We start from the raw sequence: 19,631 nt of genomic DNA on the forward strand, positions 1-19,631 counted from the left end.
TCCTTTAAAAAAAACTAAGGATTTTTCCAGAATTTGAGGGTTACGGGGGAGGGGGGGCCTAAATAACAAACTTAGCTTACACCTGATTAAGCAGATGCAGTGTACTAGGCAAAAAAGACTAAGAATGAGGCAGAAATTGGAGTAAATTTACAACAATTCCATTCGAAAATTTCTTGGAAATGAAAATTTCGAAGTATCATACAAAAATTTGATTTATTTGGTCAAGATGATGAAAAACCAGCCTGTTTTGCATATATTATGGTTGAAAATAAGTAGCTAAGTTGTTATTCGTTCATAGCGCTTTTACAACACGTTGCTATGGTAATATTGGAACGTATTGTTAGGTCCCCAGTATTCGGGCACCCGCAGTATTCGGATACCTTGTTATATAGTCCTAGCCTAAGCCTTATTCCAGATATAGGCTACTGAGGGTGCTTCAAACACGGGCAAACGTCAGTTTGTAGACAACATTCCAACTTTAGTCAACTTTAAAATATCCATAAAATATGTTTTTGACCAACCAACAGATTGAAACCATAGAATAATAAAAAGAATACATTATGATGAGCTCATGAAGAATGAATGCATCACTAACACGCAGAAAATTGAGGAAAAATTCAATCAAAATGTTTCTGGCCACAATTTGGCATAATTTATACCACAATGCATTGCGATCGCGTCAATATACGTCATCTGGAATAAGGCTTATTGGTGTACGTGACCATGTGTTGACCACCTAGGCTAACAAACAATCAAGCTAAAAAATAAAGGAAGATGTAGGCCTACAGTAGGCTATCAAAAATGGATAAAACATTCCAGGGATCACCACTGATGTGTTATTCTTCTTCCCCAATTTAGCAAGTTTGCTTCGTATTGGAATAGGGTATGTGGGGAGAGCGGCGTTAGTTGGAACATTTTTCACAAAAATCTCTATTTTCAGAAACATCAATTCAGCAAACACTGCCCTATCCTGTTAGGATAGGCAGTCCATAAAACTGCTACAATTGTTGATAGTTCAGGAGATAATCCAGTGAGAGGGTGTGTGCCGTGTGTCACAAATGAAGCCCATAAAACCACTACTCTTGTTGATAGTTCAGGAGATAATCCAGTGAGGTGTCGGTGATAGGCGTTCCAACTAACCCCACCTATGGGGTTAGTTGGAACGGGTGGTGGGTTAGTTGAAAGATGGATTCTTGCTCAAAAGAAATAAATGAGAACTTATCACAACTATACACATTGATACCTTGGTATATATATGCCTATTATAATATATCAAATGATATTAAAGCCAGACTCACTATATGGAAGTAAATGAGAATATAACTTTGCTACCAAAATTCTGGAGACATTTTTCATCCCAGCCCATTGAAATTAGGCAACATTGGTGAATCAGAATATTTTAACATCTGCTACTGTAACCTTGCAGTCTAAGTTTTTGGCATGTTTTTATGATTATAGGCAAATATGACCAAATTTGTGTGCATGTTCCAACTATTCCCGGCAGTAAATGTTACAACTAACCCCTTGGGCTAATCAGACCTTTGTATGCTCATTGCGCAGAACAGAGACCATCGACATAATTTTTTGCCCACCTCATTCTGAAGCTGCTTAATAAAGCTGTAAATAACCCCAACCTACAGTAGTATATTTTGGTTATTCCCTCCATGGAAATAAAACAACATTTTTAATTTCATAAAAAATACTGAGAGTGCCGAAAAACAAACATTCCTCACTATTTATTCTACTAATTATTATTATCATTATTTATTATGATTGTTATTAATTATTATTATTCCACCAACTTATTCCACTAATTATTCCACCAATAATGATCGATCAGGTCTGGAAATAACCTGTCCATAATGAGAATTGATAACTGCACAGTAATTGGAAACAAAGACATGAAAAAAAGGCTGATTATAGTTTTAATTATACTTAGGCTATAGTGAATCACATTTCATTTACCTACATTGATTTGGGGGCGCCCAGGTCAATGGAGCGGTTCGCAATAATGGAATGGTCCTCTACATTTGAACTAACTTCACGGTATATAAACAAACACACGCTCATAGCATTCTCTCCAACCAGGGCCGTGGGCAAGTCTATTCATGTAAAATGTTGTCACTAAGATACGAACTCCCTAGCATTTGCTATAGTATTAAAATTAGGCTTCATTAGAAGTATGTCAAAGGCGTTTAAGCGTACATTTGCCGGCTATATCACCAGTGCGTTTTAGCCCCAAGTTTTATCTATTTCTTCGCTTGCCAATTTTATACCACTCACGCGCGTGCCACCGTAGACGAGCTTTACCGTGCATGGTATCAGTTTAGCGAATCTTTATCATAGCAGTTAGTATATGCGTACTTCATATACAAATATTATAGTAGGTTTATGATATAGGCGTATTTTGCCGTTGCGTCGCCATTTAAGGAAGTGAAGTATAAATAGGACTTTCACTGTGCATCCCAGCTCTGCAAATGACCTGCTGAGGGAGCTTCAAGTTGGACTTCTGACGCAACCCTGCGACCCCTTAGCAGAGTAGAAAACTGATCTCTAATTAATCAGTCAGGTGGATATTCCTTTTCAGTGTGGCTTTTCAACAAATCATGTCTAATTTTGGTGTATATTTCACTTTTATCTTCATATACAGCTTTGCAATGAGTTGGAAATGCTGACAGGGAGGAACGTTGTTGTTGAAATGAAGACTGCTTTAGAAAAATATGCACCAAAGATAATCCAGACCAAAGCAAAAGAGCTGATGCGTGCCTACCGGTAGGAGGAGGAAGTCCTTCTTGAAGAGGACAAGAAGTGTATGTTATCACATAATTTGACCTTACAATTACTAGTAAGTCGATCAGAGTGGAAAATGATGGGCGGGAGTTACAGGAGGGTAAGCGAGAACCCATAAAGATATTTAGGTAGAAACTGGTCCAAAAAACCGTACTGCCTGAAAGTAACTAGACAATTGCAATCAAACTCCCATGTACTCTGTTCTTCTGTAGACAGAGAGCGGGAAATTAGGTGAACAAATGAGCATAAGGTGTGAGCAGAGCAACTTTACTGGGGTGTAGGAGCAGCTGAACAATTTTGATCGAAAGGGGAATATTGTTAGGAAATTAGGATTGCATGGAGAGTGTATTCACAGTGCAATCATTGCCCTCTTTGCATTCAAATTTGTCTAGTTACTTTTTGGCGGTACTTGTGGTCTGTTATTGCATAAGGGATGAAAAGGTGTCTGCACTTGTTGGTTCTGAGACACTGGATATCTGCTATTCAACAAGTAATTAGAAAGAGGCTAAGCTGCAGTCGACCAGCATTTCACACTGACAGTATGCCTACGTATATCATACTGTCGTACTGTACACTGACTGTACAGTACATACTACATAGGCATAGTACTCCATATGTACAGTGTGTGTGTGTAAATCACGAACGACAACCCTGTCGTTGTTGAGGAAAAAGTTAAGAGGAACTGCTGCCTGCTCTCTGTATGTTGAACTGATCGATTTTGCATGCTATGAGTTGACCCCAATTAACCCGTCAATTACAATGTTAATTACAATGTCAATTACAATGTTACTCCAACGTGGGGATATTTGTGCTAACTGCTCATGTAATTCCATAAATCAGTGTTCAAAGGCTATTTGTCGGGCCGACAAAGAAACTTCCAGTCCGAGTTATGATAAGGCATATGGGACAGAGAGTGGTGATGATTGGGTCGTTTAGAATCCTTGTCTCATGAGGATTCGAAATAGGGTGGGTGAAATTCACATACAAGCAACTTCGTTTTTTGCCGGTCCAGAGCAAAGTCAGCAAGGGATCTTTAACATGGAAATCCCAGTTACTAGCCAGAAATAAAAAGTGTAGCCGATAAAACCACAAGTATAATGTTGTTTCTCTTCATCGTGAGTTTCACAGCAGTTGGAACTACCGACAACAGAATATGGTTATTGGGGACAGGGTTCATAGAGAATCTTGACTTCATGCCCCCTATCTCATGATTTCAGTGACGAATGATACTGATTCATTTCCCCGTTGGAATAGCACAGGGGGTATAGATTTGGTGTTCATTTGGTTCATTCGGTGACGTCAAAGCCTCATAATTATGAATATTTGGCTCTATTTTGGGAATGACATCTCTGGGATATTCACAGTTTGAAATCAATTTTCTCAACGTTACCTCCCATTTGCTTAAAAATGGTACCGTTGGAAAGTGAAAAACTACTCTGTTTGCACACATAATGGAATGGCCATGTTATGCGGTCTTTAACGTTGAGCTTTGGTGGACTCCGACAGTAACGGCAGATGCATCTATGGTTCTCGCGGTACATTCTCCTGGGTCAGGTTGCCCTCGTACAGATCCTTTATCAGCCGGATGTACTTCTTTCTCTTTTGGGCATTTCAATACTTCGCTTTGGGGCACTCTCTCCAGATCTATGAAGATACGCTGCAGCTGTCTTTGGCCTTCTCTGTATTTCTCCATCAGTTACCGCAATGCAAAGACACATGCATTGTACCATGGTGGTAGTAACCTCTCACAACATTGCTCATTGTCTGATTATGACTGCTGCCTTGTAACACTTGAAAATGTAGTGATACAGAACTGTATTTTCCAATCTTAGGTTTTATTGGCAGACCTGGAGTATTCTGTCGCTCTGATGGCTCTACCGTACATCTTCGACGAGAAGCCTGGGTTCTTGCATGTTTCGGACAAGAAGGTAAGTTCCTCTTGTATATGGTCATTTTCACAGTAAAGGGTGTAAATTGACGCACTCTGACACCAAAGTTTCAACATGATTTGTCATGAACATTTCCACCAGAATCATGTACATAAATATCTTAATTATCGGGGAAAACTACTTATGAAGCTTAAACTACATCATAAAGTATGAAAATAGTTGTGAATGTCCTGACAAGCTATCATGTGGCAAAGTGTCCTTGAATTGTGTCGCTTCATGAGGCCACTACTGACAAAAGGTCTTAAAACGCAAAGTTACACCATTTACTGTGAAAATGACCATTTGTCCAGGAGCAGATAGCGAATGTATTCCTGGAACACCCATGGTCAGACTCCTTGTGTTCTAGAGATAGCAGAAGGAGCAATCACTGAGCACCCAACAGCCCGGCAGTCAGGGAGTATCCTGTGATCGGGTATGCGAAGTGAAACCCCCCCCCCCCTTCAGAGGTCTGGACCCCGATCTTTGGTCTGACTTCTCACACGGAGGCCGCCGTTACTAACAATGTGCTCTACCCTTGTAATACATACAGTGTAGACACTGGAATTTGAACAGAAAAGGGAAAAAACACAGTATATGGGGAAATTTAATCACTACCATTAGAAAATACACATTGACACGGATTGACAGTGTCAATATTCACTTTAACCGTGCAGTTGCGTTGAAAATCCCAAACAGTCCTGCCTTTAGATGAAATTTTTGTGGTCAACCATATGTCAATGTACTCTAATTGTTATCTATCATTTCCTTTTTCAGGAGATAGTGTCACCAACACCAGTTTTAGTGCTACAGTGTAGTACCATCAAACCTGATGCCATCTCTGTATGGGCCGTAGGATGACAAGTCTGTCAAGGGATTTCCAGCATCTGGTATGGAGTGGTACTCTTGATGGCCGTGTGCTATGCGCATGGGATCGACTACGCCCCAGAGGCGGCCAACACTCTGGGATTCCTACAACGTTACATGATGAGTATCAAGAAAGAAGATGAGGGGCCAAAAATACCAACTCCAATACTGCGACTGCTTTCTGCATTGATATGAATCAAATTTCCACAGCACAATGCATATTCCATATGACTGTGACTTTTGCAGGGGTACTCGTCAAAGGCATTTTTTCTCACTGCAGAAGCTTTGTCGACACCTCGAAATAGCTCATGCACATCAACCCAATATCGCAAAATGGGATCTTACAGAAAACATATCCGTCGTTGCCACAATGCTCGGCATTCACAAGAACCTGAAGCTGAGGAGCATAATGATTGCTTTGTGGTTGAGTTGCTTCATGAAGAAGAAATCCCATTTATTTGTTGAAGTCAAGTATATCTTATATTCTTGTAATATGTGGCTTATTTGCAGCTGCATAATGATGGCAGAAGCATTTGTAGAACATTACATTGCCTATAAAGTCAGAAGAACCACTGAGTGGTTAACCTTTTCACCAGGTGCTCTGGATACCATATAGGAGTGCTGGAAATATGTACATTCCATTGAGGTATAAGGTAACTGCTACAAGATAAGCCAGAACAACATACATCAAAGCTTTCAGTGTTGGTTCACAAAAATTGTAGGTGGGATTGTAATATCACACTGAATCGCAGTATACTAGTCGAATTAGCAGGGATGAGTAAATGACCACTACACAGCTTATAGTAAATGTAGGAGAAGTCTTTGGGAACACATTGTTTCACCTGATTAATTTCACTTACATGCACTTGCATGTTTGAATATTTTGTGGTGTGGTGCAGTTGTTATTGAGTTATTCTTTAGTTTGTATTTCATGATTGTGCATGTACAAAGCATACAGCATTTGGCCTAATCCCAACATTGCATTCCTCAGAGAACTGTTAAGTGATTGAACAATTCCACATTGTATATCAGCTCATTCTACAATTTTTGGATGTAAATCACAAAGCTGTTGTGATATGACAAAAGGTAATGTCTTTTTATTGAATTTCAGCATTTTGAATCTAATTGATATTTCATGCAATAGATAATTGACAAGATTTGTTTGTTTCGTGGTTTGCTGAATTTTAAAGTGAATAAAGTTATTTGCAAGTTGACAGAACATCATCAGACTTCTGACATTATTTTTAAGCAAAAATTGTACACATCTCACAATAGCTGCAACTTAATACTATTTTCTGGTCTTCATGGCTTCTGTGAACAGTAAAAAGTAAGAACCTTCCAAAGAACTTTTGAGAACCATTTCAAAGGGGTTCCCCTGGGAACCATATTTGAAAAGGTTCTCGGTAGAACCTTAAGGGTTCTGCACACAGCTACAAATTGAAAGAACCTTTTATGGTTCTGGTGAGAACCATTTCAAAGGGGTTCTCAAAAAGAACCTTAGTCATCAAAGTTCTTGATAGAACCTTAGGGGTTCTGCATACGGGACAAAATGAAAGAACCTTTTATGGTTCTTTCGAGAACCATTCAAAGGGGTTCTCAAAAGAACCTTAGTCATAAAAGTTCTTGATAGAACCTTAGGGGTTCTGCATACGGGACAAAATGAAAGAACCTTTTATGGTTCTTTCGAGAACCATTCAAAGGGGTTCTCAAAAGAACCTTAGTCATAAAAGTTCTTGATAGAACCTTAGGGGTTCTGCATACGGGACAAGGTGAAAGAACCTTTTATGGTTCTTTCGAGAACCATTCAAAGGGGTTCTCAAAAGAACCTTAGTCATAAAAGTTCTTGATAGAACCTTAGGGGTTCTGCATACGGGACAAGGTGAAAGAACCTTTTATGGTTCTTTCGAGAACCATTTCGTAGGGTTCTTATGAGAACCACCATGAAAAGGGTTCTCGTTAAGAACCATTGAAGGTTCTGCATACGGGACAAGTCCAAGAACCAGTTTTGGTTCTATGTGGAACCATATTTTCTTAGAGTGTAGGGGTTTTATGGGATTGCAGTGTTTGCGTATTTAGTTTGATTTGGAGCAGGTATAGGAAACGTCGCAGCCATTTGGATGTAACCCTTTTCGTTATTCTTTGCATGCTCTTTCAACGAAGGGGTGTTTTCTGTGGTAACGTATTATGTTTTTTTCACATATGTGTAATCTCTTAACAATATGTTCAATACGCCTATAACACCATGTAATTTGGATAATTTGTAAAATATTGACTGGTACTAACGCTTCTCTATAACTTGTTTTTAGCGATGATGTATATATTAACATGTGAGCTATTTGTGATCGGTTGATTTTCAAAGTTTTTCCAATATGTTATATCCTGTTGGAGAAATGGTTAGAATGTTAGGTTTTGAATTGCTAGAAAACGAATCATTTGTCTTTGCGGTGTTTTCCAATTGTTTGGGTGGCGGAGAAGGAAGCATTCAATGCTATTTAGTTATCATTATTTTTGTTAGAATTATGGTGGACCATCATGTTTCAATTGTGACGTCAATGCAAACGGAAGGTAGTTTTATTATTTCTAAATTCTTGTGATTATAGTGTACGATGATCATCTTGTAGGGAAGATGTCCCTGGATTTGTATTATGAAGGTGAAGCAAATCGGTTGGCTTTCGAGTTCTTTTTTGTTTATTGCCCTTTCGTTTAATATAACACAATGATAAAACAAAACAAGAGTTAATATGTTGATGGGCTGTAGGTTTATTCAGTATCTGAATCTAATTCTACTTTAATCATTTTGCCCTTGTCGGTTGTCATTTTGCCCTTGTCGGTTGTCGCAGTGTCTTGAATTGGCGTCTTGTTTGTGAATTCCTCCACGCTCATATTCATTTCGGCGATGAGGTCTGCTTGCACTACTAACTCCTCTCCAGTCTCTGTGATGAGGGTGATGTGGTCTCTGTTTAGGAAGAAATTGTTGAAAATCTTGTAGTGGTTGCTAACTTTTGCAGAAACCGTTATATTCATGAAGCAAAGAGTGCCATCCGTTGTTCTATTTTCTATCGTAATTTTGAAATTAAAATAAAATAAAACTGTTTGGTTATAGAAATTTTGAAGCTTGATATACCTACCCCCCCCCAAAAAAAACTAATCTGGTGTATAAAATAGTATATTTCGGTTATTTAGTGCAATGCGAATCATATCTTTGTCAATTAGTTTCTTCTTATATCTGAAGAATCCGACACATCATAAATATCCCAAACAATGAATTTTTTCTCATGTGGATTTTGTAGCTACATGTTAGGAAATGTTTTAAACGAGATCTGTATACTTACTCATCTTCATCCACCCCAAGTACCATGTGTCTTCCTCCCGAAGCTGCCATGGATTCGTGTATCTAGAAGAGGTAATAAAATAAGTAAAATTTCTTAGTGTGGTATGGTAAAGGACAAGGAGACAAACCTGCTATCAACGTCAAATAATGTCTTTTTCAAAGGATGGATTGATGTTGGTACATAACTGTTAGTAATTGGTTTTGGTGCCGTTTTAATTGAAATTCCTGTCTTAATAGGTGCATGTTAATCTTTCTTATTTCAATCATAACGTGTACGTTTAAGAAGTTTCTGCCATGTAGTGTGCTAAAGTGTAGGAGCAAGTCTTCCACATTTTGGGTGATAGCAGAACACAGCTTTTGGTGTCAGATACAGTCATTGTGAGTGTGGTGTCTTATCATATTGTTGGAGAGCTGTTGGATGTGTTTTTTAAATGTCATGTTGTAATTTGTGCTGCCATCATTTGTTGTGGTTTGAATTCACCCCAATAATTATCAGGCCATTGCTACTATTTTGTTAACAAATTGTATGAACAGTGTGTAGTGTACTACTTTATTGGGTTTTGTTTTGGTAACATTCATATCTTATTGTTATGTAATTCCTTAACACATGGAAAAACCACCTCATATGAATTTCTTGTTAATGTCAATATATGTTTTTTATGCCGTGTAAAATAACTTTTGCTCAGAACAATTTTGTTTAGTGTGGAAGGAAATATAATAATCAACTATGTCATGCAGCATAATTTGTGGTTTTGTTAGTCATGAAACTACATGTTAGTGCAGTAATGTTTTTTTTTTTAAAACGGTGAACGAAAATAACTGTACCTTGACCATTGTTAAATCCGTGGATTTTATACTGGTCTTGTTATTGTATATGTCCACTTCAACGTTTGTCAGACTTACAGATGCCCCCGCATCTGCTGTGGTTACCCTATCTGCATGTTGTCCCCACAGCTTGCAGCCTATTTTGGTTTTGGTGGTGGGATCCTCCAGGAGAAAGTCCTGTCTTTTCCATGTTTTCCCCGTTCTTAATGGGAATACCTGGTAAGAAAATTTGCCAGTTTGTGAAAAGTTAGTTGCGTGGTAATGAAAATGTGCAAAGATCATTTGGTGTCATATTTGGTGGGGTGGGGGGGGGTGGGGGAGTCGGTACTAGTTTCAGACTTGGATATATCATAATTATAAAAACATCATGTATTTACATCGTTTCTGAAATCGTATTGTAAATCAAAATTTTCAAATGCATCTACGAGGCTACTATATCTTGTAGCACGCATAAAAGCGAACAATGAGTGATGTAACAGCATGTATTGTTGTGATGATTACTTTACCGTGTTTCAGTAAAATGGTGTTGAGCGTTCTTGGCTATGTTTTACATTAGTGGCAGATGTGTCTTGCAAAATGGTATTCTATGTCGGTATTGGGTCATTGACACATAATATCAGACAACGATAAATGTGAACCAGTACATTGATGAAGTAGTGGTAAATCGTTGGTAAATGTCAAATCGTTTGGCCGAGAATATTTAGCAAGTTTCGAATTTGCTTATGCACCGTAAATAAACATTGCTTGTGCTGAATGTTGTATTGCAGAGGGTTTTTTGTCAAGAATTCCTACGAATTTGAAACAGGTCTTGTTTTTAGTGTAGCTCGTTGCTAGTGTAGTTGTGTGAGATTCTGTTATATTTTGCGATATTTAGTGGCAAGCTGCTGAAAGAAGCATATTGCGTTGAGCTGTCTTTTTACGAAGTTTTCCCGTGTCTATCTATTTTTGTATCATTATGCAATCACAAACGACAAAAATGAGCCTATTTTGTATTATTTGTTTCGAATTTGGATCGTCAGTTACTATGTAGGCCTAATTAAGGCTTATATACGTTCGATATGTGTGTCTTCTATAGACACATTGAACCATTTACTACTTATCACATTTTGCTCTACAGACCTCCTATTCAGAATCAATGAATCAACGAAGTCATGTTTATCTTTCAATTGGCGCTAAAAATAGATCCGTTAATTGTGATATATTGCAGTAAAAAAATACACACACGTAGGCTTACCGTATATGGTAGCGAAACATTGCGTGTGTGGTTGTTACAGGTTTGACGTAAACAAAGAATAAAATAATGAAGAAGCGCTCGAATGGGAGTTGTAATACGTTTTAGGGATGCATTGGATATCCGGTCCGGCCGGACTATCCGGGCAAATAGTGAGCAATTATCCGGTCCCGGTTCCGGCGAGATATTTTTAAAATAGGGCCAGATCTTTTTAAAATCTGGCCGCTTCTTTTTTTAAATCTGGCCTGAATTATTCCTTAAAAAGGTGTTGGTATTAACTTAAATCAATGTAAACTATTTCCAAAAATTAATGAAGACATTGAAAGTAAGGAAAAATTAGGCTTAACATGTTAATTTCATTTTCTCAAAATGGGTGCTTAATTTCACCCTCTTTATAATATGCGTATACCTCACCTAAGATTTGCTTCTTGTTTCATACTTGTACATCTTATTACTGATTCTTTTGTGTGTAATGATAAATGATTTCCGGCCGGTTTTATACGGCTATATTTCATGTGCTATGGATCCGGTGCATCCTATATGTTTTCAAGTGTGGAAAATAACATCCCCATTGTTGTACCAGGGAGTTGTTATGTACCATAACAACTCCCTGGTTGTACACGCATATAGATGCATTGTCTTATAAGTCTAAGGCACTGCATCAATCATCCGTGTGTTTATAACGTTATTCAGACCTATCCATTGTGAAAGTCGCACGATGAAAGTTCTGATTTTACCCCAATCATTAAATCTGTAGTCTATGTGGATATGATTCACAGGCATCGGGGAACGCCAACATTTCTTGGGTTTTTACGTATGGATATCGTAGGTTAATAAATTGCGTACTGTACCGTCGCGCGGTCCAACACTTCGGCTGATTTTGTTATCTTGTATTCAAATGATCTTGTCTTTTATTTATAAACACAAGGTTCCTATCATGTATTGATATCAGAGATTCAAAATACGCCAATTAGAAAATGTCGTAATTTATTTCAATTTTAATTTTTCTACTTTGAAACTGTACAGTTAAGCTTGTTGTTATTGTTATAGTATCCTACCATTGGAGAAATTTCGAGAATAACGCAGATTGGTGCATTGAGGCTTGTTTTTAATGGTTCGGCAATATTTCTGAAGCATATTGTTTGCAGCGTTAGCTTGATCTTGAGTCATTTTTTTGCGAATGTACTATTTAATACTCTTCAAGTGTGGTGGAATATGTCAATGATTTGGACCTGTATATCACGCGTCATGAGATCATTACAGTGCATCCCCTATGGTATTTATTATTAAGTGTTCATGTACCAGTGCTTGAAATAGTTGTACGTGTGGACTGTTGTTGTGTAATGATAAAACAGTGCTGCCATGCCCTTTAATATATTTAACCGCACTTGTTAGTATTAAGTGAAGTAATTTTTTTTAGATGTATGTGTTAAGTTAAGTATACATCAAATCAATGTTCTTTGGGAATGATGTAGGTACTGCATTTATCTTTCATCTCATTGAATATGAAACTGTTTTAGAAGATGGTTTGCTATGTAGAATGTTTTTTTAAAATTTTTGAAATTCATAAATGTTCTAATCAGGCACCAATTTTTTTTTTTGGTAGATCCCATAGCCGTAAGGGTTTTGGTTGTATAAAAGATAGTGATTCCTGCATTTGGCAAAGATTGATTCCTCATTTGCCGTTTTAGTGAAATGTGGTTCAGGGTTTGAACATTTGACATGTCTGCTGTAGATGCAGTTGTATGAGGTGATTCTTGTTCTTGTGGGTTTTTTTTGACGTGATATACGTGTTACTTATATCTTACATTTCATCGCCAAATACACTGTTTTAAGAATATTGATTTGATCAAAGCAACACAAGGTATTAATAACCGCCATATCTTATCAATCAACTGCATCAGAAGTTACCTTTGAAGAGTCTTCATACAGTGTCAGTCGGAATGTGTTATCCTCCTGGTTGGTATTGATACTGTATTTGTGGATGACGAAGAATTTGTTTTTTTATATTTTAGTTGCCAAGTTAGAGCTGTGCGTGCCAGGGTTCTGTATATATCCCTCAAGGATATCTTGGCTTGCAGAGAGGGCAAAGAATGCCGCGTTGCATCCTCTGCTGGTAGGTTCCGTCAGGACATACAATGTGTAAGGTTTTGATGCCATTTCTGAAATGCAAATGAAAAATATAGGAAGATTTTTAAAATGTGGTAGCATATCTCCATCACCATCTAATCATTATTTCCATTGTCAATTAATGCAATCATCTTAGTTGTATTTTTTGTTCGAACGCCCTGTGTGTTTTTGAATCTGTATCGCGTAAAACATTCCTAAGGTGTGCTTTATTTGTGATAGTAACCTGTGATGTTCTTTTTTGGTAATATACTTGTGGCAACATGATAGTATTTATTTCTTTGTCAAAGTTACGCTTTGTTGTCCTTAAATATTGTAGGTTTTCAATGATGGCTGCCTTTGCTAAAAATTGTTGCTGTATTTGTTACACTCTAAAGAAATGTATATCATATCTCCTGGCAGCTTTTATTGAAATTTAATTCCAAAGAAGAACAATTCATGATAATTAAATTGTGTATACATGTAGGATGTAAATTGTTATTCCAAATGCGAAGAACATTGTGCAACATATTAATGTTCAGAATATGAAGACAAATATCTCAGCAATGTTGTATATAAATTCAACAAAATTACCAAATGTGCACAGGTATGTCAATTATTCCAGTTTGCACAACCAGTGAAATTATGCAAGTTTGTTAACGATTTTCTTGTGTTGTGCAACCATATAAGTAAATTCCACAGCCTAAATGTTACATCATCGCCTCATTCTACCAAACTATGTTCCTTCTTTTGTCATTTATCACAATTTAAAGGTGACATGAAGGGCTCAAAATATATTTCTTTTTTGGAAGGGCGGGGCTCTTATTGGTGTTGCGAGGGCTGTTTGTCGTGTATAAATTGTAGCTACGAAATTGATTAATTTTTACAACATTTTATCACTCAAATTAATTACTATAAAAAGTAGACCTACTATTGGCTAAGAAAAGAAACAAAAGTTATACATTTTCAAAGTGTTACACCAATCCACTCTCTTTATTTCCACACTCAAATAATACGTTTAATAGTAAAATGTTTGCTATAGTATGTTGCTTTTATGCTACTTCATTCTGTCAATCATGGCGACCCATAATTAATATGGTACTGTTCATTAAGTGTACCCAATGGTCAGTTTAAATCTTGAAAAATATTCCGTAGCTATAGCACTAACCTTCCTGAGTTGTTACTACTCTAATGCTACTAAAATGTTGAAAATCATGGGAAACATGAATTATCGTTGCAATATTGTTGGCAACGTTATGAAAATCAAGATAAATTTTTGGGTATTACAGTAACGCTGTTGTTTGAAATTCACGGAAATTGAGAGGTGTAAATTAGAAAAGAAATCAGGGAATTCCGTGAAAAAGCTTCTCCTGCATATATTACCATGATAACAATAATACTAACCGTGAAGCAAGATTGTTTGTGTTGTCATCATCCTATTATATTGCCTTGACAAATGGTTTATGGAACCCACGCAATATCATGCTAATATACCCCCATCCCCTCCTCCCTCCCCGATTGGTTCATATGCCTAATCTTTTTATCTTGTTAGTCATTTCATTAATTCCCTAAAATCTGTTAAAGTCTGTTAGTTGTTCCATGGAGCTATAAACAGACCATAGTTGTTCAAAAATAACCCACATGGCACTATGTCCTACTTGAAGTCAGTTGCGTTCCAAACTTTTGCTATTAAAAAGTAGTCGTAAATTTATCGTCATCTTTTAACAAGATAGATTGGCATGGTCGTTACTATAACGCAAATCTGTTCCTCCTGCCTTTCTATTTAGGTATATATTAGGAAAACACCGCAGGAGTTGTCAATGCCGGGAGTTCTTCCATAACAACTCCGTGGTCAATGTTTGGTCACTTTTCCCACAGTACCGTGTAACGCAACACTTAGCTGAGAAAAAAAATATACAAATACACAGCTGTGCGAAAATGAGCACGCTGAGAACCGAGATTTTTTAGCTAGCTAGGTGGTTGTCCTTGAGTGTGGGTTTTCATGTTGTGTTGTTGACTTTACGATTAAATCATGTGTGAGCGAGCGTAAACACCAAGCTGTTTTTAACAAAAAGAAATGGCAGGCAAGGGTTTTGTCGGTGATTTATTTCACAGTATTGTGTCATCATTATAGCAGCAAACATGCATTTTTCCAGAAAGGTGTGTTTGCACTGCAGACACTATTAAAACTTCATTGCGTTATTGTTGGAAAGCATTGCTTCATTTCAAAACAGCATGTGCTTTCTAAGAATAATAATGATGGTTTGTAAAATAACAGTACTAACAATTAGTATTTTTAACAGTCTGGAGGATTAGGACCATCCAATGCTTTTTGTTAAATTGTGGCAAACAGTTCCTTTTGAAATACTATGAAAGTAGGAAAGAGCAAGTAACACATTTTTATACTTACTGTTTTGAAGTAGCGACGAATATGTAGGTTATCTTTTCTGTGTTTTGTTGCAGGAGCTGTAAAGTGAAGAAAACGAACATATGCTGCTTTTGTTCCTGGTCATTTGACATGTTAACATGCAACAATATTAGATAACACTTAAAATCTCTCCCTTTTATGGCCTTCAAGTTATATAATTCAGTCATTTTGCAAGTATGGTGACTTGTATCTCACCATCTTGTAAAAATGATGTGGAATGCTGAAGTCAGAAATAAATTCTTTTTCTACAGGAGAACTTAGTAAGGAATAAAAATAAGCGTCATCCACACATGGAAAACTGGCTACAATTTTGGTTCATTTACATTCTGTGGGCTTACCTAATTTCCTGCGAGTAAATTACATCATAAATCACCCCTCCTCATTCATGAAACAGAACTTGATATAGTGACACCAGGGAGTTGTTCCATAACAACTCCCTGGTGACACGCAATAGTGGATATATCATTTGCAATTTTTATTACAATTTGATGGCGCGACAGCATGTCAGGGCTAGTTATAACCAGTAGTATCACTAGTTTGTATGCATTTTTTCCAGCACGCCTGGCCATAAACTCTCCATGGGAACCAATTGAGCTATGCTGGATCTAAATCATTCAATTCACAGGCTGGCAAAATGTAAACTTCAAACCTTCTTGACCTCCACTGACCGTTGACTCTTTCAGAGAACCACATTATTCTCCACTTTACCAAGGTGGTCTTAGGCTTCCACATGACATAGAATAGAATAGAATTAGCAATGTCAGATAAGCATTGTATGGATCACTATGGCACATGTGCCCACCCCCCCCCCCCCCCACACCCCATCCCTTTTCTATCAAGTTGAACGTGAACAACTAAAACATTAATTGTTGATATGTTTTTCTCTGAATGTTTCATTGGCTCTTCTTAATAGTGTTGTTGTAATATGGATTTGGCCGAAGTTCGATATTTCACTTCTGATGTTTTCAATTCCAAACCTAATATTGATCACTTAAACGGCTAACATGAATGTTAATACATAGAAGTTATGCACACATATTTACATTGTGTAATTCATCAACAGCTTTCTTATGTTATTATTTTTTGCACAACTTACAAACAGTTATCACTTGCGTAATTTTCATGCGTGGAACCATGTTTTTAGATGTGCAAAACAAATAATGGTATTCTATATCAGTAGTTTTTCTTTCATTTGGCATGATCGCTCATATTTCGTCATTGATTTGCAGAAATTTGAGTTAATTTTTTCCTGGTGGGGGTGGGTGGGGTTACTCTGAATCAGGAACTTCGTTTAACACTTCAACTAATCAGTTAATAGCTAACATGTTTCGTTATGAGCCGTTGCAAATATATATTTAGGTTGATTCGTGGGTACCACCATGTTATATTTCGTTTTGGTCAATGACGTTTCAGTAATTTTGGTACGGGAATTAATGTTGTACTATTTTCGACATTATGCAATATATCGGGAGGGTAGGGGTGTGAAACATCAAAGAGAGTCTTTTTCATACACAATCACAACTCGTTATGCTATAAGCTGGTACACGTACATTGTCCGATAACTTAAATATGTATGATTATTTGATGTGTTAGTATGCTATCAATTATATTTCTTGTGGTTGTGCTACAAAAAGATATGAGATGCCATTTTAAAAATAGCATGTACAAACTATAAATAAATATTAAAATGAAATATTCAATAGACAAAGGCTTACGAAATCCAAAACCAGATTTTAAACAGAAGGGCCAATTTTTTTGGGCCAGTAAGGCACATTTGCTATTTTGGAAAAAAGGACCAGTGGGCCCCTCTCCCCTTGGCTCCTACCGTGCATATCGGTTTAACAAAGCATTTAACATTGTAACCCTTCAAGGCCTTTTTCCTCTTTTGTCAATTATCAAATTCCAGCATTTTGTCTTCATTAAAAGCACCATATAATTGTTATTTCAAGCTCGGGTTTTGAAAGTATCATGGACATAAATTATTTTAATGATATATGATATCTTTTATCTAGCAATTTTTGAACCAGTTAGCGTATCTTTGAATCTGTATAACTTGCAGGTAATATATTCACTACATAACAGCATTCATGAAGTATGCTACTCAATCACTATTTTAAGCCATATTTGCTTTAGTTTACCTGATATGGAGGCGCATGCATTTGAAGAAGCCAAAAATGTATGGCTAGTAATCTCATTGGTTCGTATCTTAAGTGCTAAACCACACCCTGGTTACTTTTGGCCAAAAAATAACACATGTCAATCAGTCTGTAATCAAGCTATTTCTGACAAAACTAGTGAAAAAATATTGAGATGTGTTTAGTATGGGGCGGTTGTGGCACCAAAGTATGCGCACACATCTCTGTAATACACAGAATATTATCGCAGGAACGGTTGCATGCAGAAACATATGTTAAGACAATTCTAGTTTGCTATTGGGCCACAGTCATATATGTTCTACCTAACGTCTACAAAACGCTTCAACCGAATAGCTCCACGTTTTTGCAATTACCGATGACACAATATCAATAATAGAACAATTAATGTGTAATCTTAACATATGTTCTTTAGTTGGTTGTAGCTGTTACTGGTAATATCATTCGGTATCGTCTAATGTGCCCTATTGTACTTAATAACAGCCTTACTCCGAAAGCTGATAGCTTATTATTTTATATTGGTTTGTGCACATATTCTGCTAAATACAAAAAATGTATGTATGATATGTATATTACTTATTAAACAAGGAAGTTTTTAATATTTTTATCACAAATGGTAAGTCATGGGGTACTGAGATCTGTATAACAACGACCCGAAAACAAACATGTTTCATTGTAATGCAATAGTAATGCAATGTAATGCAATTCAAACAGGATAATCAAATGCAAGTCATATAGATACATGGACGACGTAGTAAAAGAATATCAGTAGTTTCAAAGTAATCGAATCAGTATTATGAAAGCTAATAAAACATATATAAGCTTATTGTGTGCTATATGATCATTATGGTCTGAATTACAAATAGACATGTACTACTGAAAGTAGGAAAATTCAATAAACCTTACCTTTGATATTGTGTTGAGGTCCTCTGGAATGCAATCTTCTCTTCCTCTCTACTGGAGATTCAAATGCAAAGTGATGAGGTTGTCATCTCTGCCATCTGAAGTGGTTTCACCAGAAAAGTGTACCTCGATGTGACTCCAAAAGGTGATGAACTTCAGGACCTTGGCTTGCCTTAATGGTTATTTTAAATCACATTACTGACAAGTGCAGCTGGATTAAGATAAAGTAGTGTCACTATATGTGGAGTCTTGAAATTGAGGAAAAATGGTACCACACAAGACATTGTTTGTGCTTAAGAGAACAATTTTCTTTGGCAGGGTCGGTTTGTTTCACTCATCAGGAAAATTAGTGATATCAAGTACTGATCGTTGGTCATGACGTCGTCTAGTTTATGTGAACTTCCAGTGAATTTTCTTAGTAATTGGTAAGGTGTAGTCAAGTATACATATGTGTACTGTCATTCATCAAGGTGTTCAAAGCCACCCTGTTCTTGTAAGAAGCCTGATAGGAGAAGTTGAATTTGTTTAACTTAGGTGCTGTTATGATGATAATTGGAATAACTATATGAATTTTCATAGAACAAGGTTTTTTAAAAGTATATATGGGTAAATAACAAGAGCCCAAGGGCACTGTGGTTCCTTGCGTAGGGCTATATGACAATACACATAATATTATCAAGCAAGATTGGGCTCTCAAATAGTCAAGTAATTGTGGTCCTACATGTACCCATAAAGTAACCAACACTATAGCCAACACTTTTGTGATCACAAATTGTGATGGGATTTTGATAAAAATGCACTTTTGAGATTTTAACATGGCGTCGAAAATGTAAGAAATATACGGTCACCTACAAGCTGGTCAACAGATATGATAACATTGGTGATCACAGATAACATTACCGTTAAATTTGAAAATGTTCCACCACCCCATTCACAACTTGTCCCAAAATACCATCCATGTCACACTTTGGCATTGGGATTTAATTGCATTAAATGTCTAAAAGTTGACTTTTAAATGGTATACATAACTTAACACACGAAGGTCACCCGGAGGTCAACCAATTGACATTTT

At 36.8% G+C, this 19,631-nt stretch overlaps 2 long non-coding RNA genes across 2 annotated transcripts; one reads left to right on the forward strand and one right to left on the reverse strand.

Moving 5' to 3' along the window:
• Positions 1 to 2,738: 2,738 nt before the first annotated feature.
• On the forward strand, positions 2,739 to 6,639 carry LOC139985070 (uncharacterized). The gene is made up of 3 exons (XR_011799271.1): positions 2,739 to 2,810; positions 4,623 to 4,718; positions 5,493 to 6,639. It is a non-coding gene; the product is annotated as an uncharacterized lncRNA (long non-coding RNA).
• Positions 6,640 to 8,403: 1,764 nt separating this feature from the next.
• On the reverse strand, positions 8,404 to 19,615 carry LOC139985071 (uncharacterized). Its single transcript, XR_011799272.1, has 6 exons — positions 18,563 to 19,615; positions 15,486 to 15,541; positions 12,881 to 13,131; positions 9,739 to 9,954; positions 8,915 to 8,976; positions 8,404 to 8,538 (listed from the first exon to the last, which is right to left on the reverse strand). It is a non-coding gene; the product is annotated as an uncharacterized lncRNA (long non-coding RNA).
• Positions 19,616 to 19,631: the final 16 nt, after the last annotated feature.

Source organism: Apostichopus japonicus, chromosome 17, assembly GCF_037975245.1.
Source record: "Apostichopus japonicus isolate 1M-3 chromosome 17, ASM3797524v1, whole genome shotgun sequence".
Taxonomy (NCBI): domain Eukaryota; kingdom Metazoa; phylum Echinodermata; class Holothuroidea; order Aspidochirotida; family Stichopodidae; genus Apostichopus; species Apostichopus japonicus.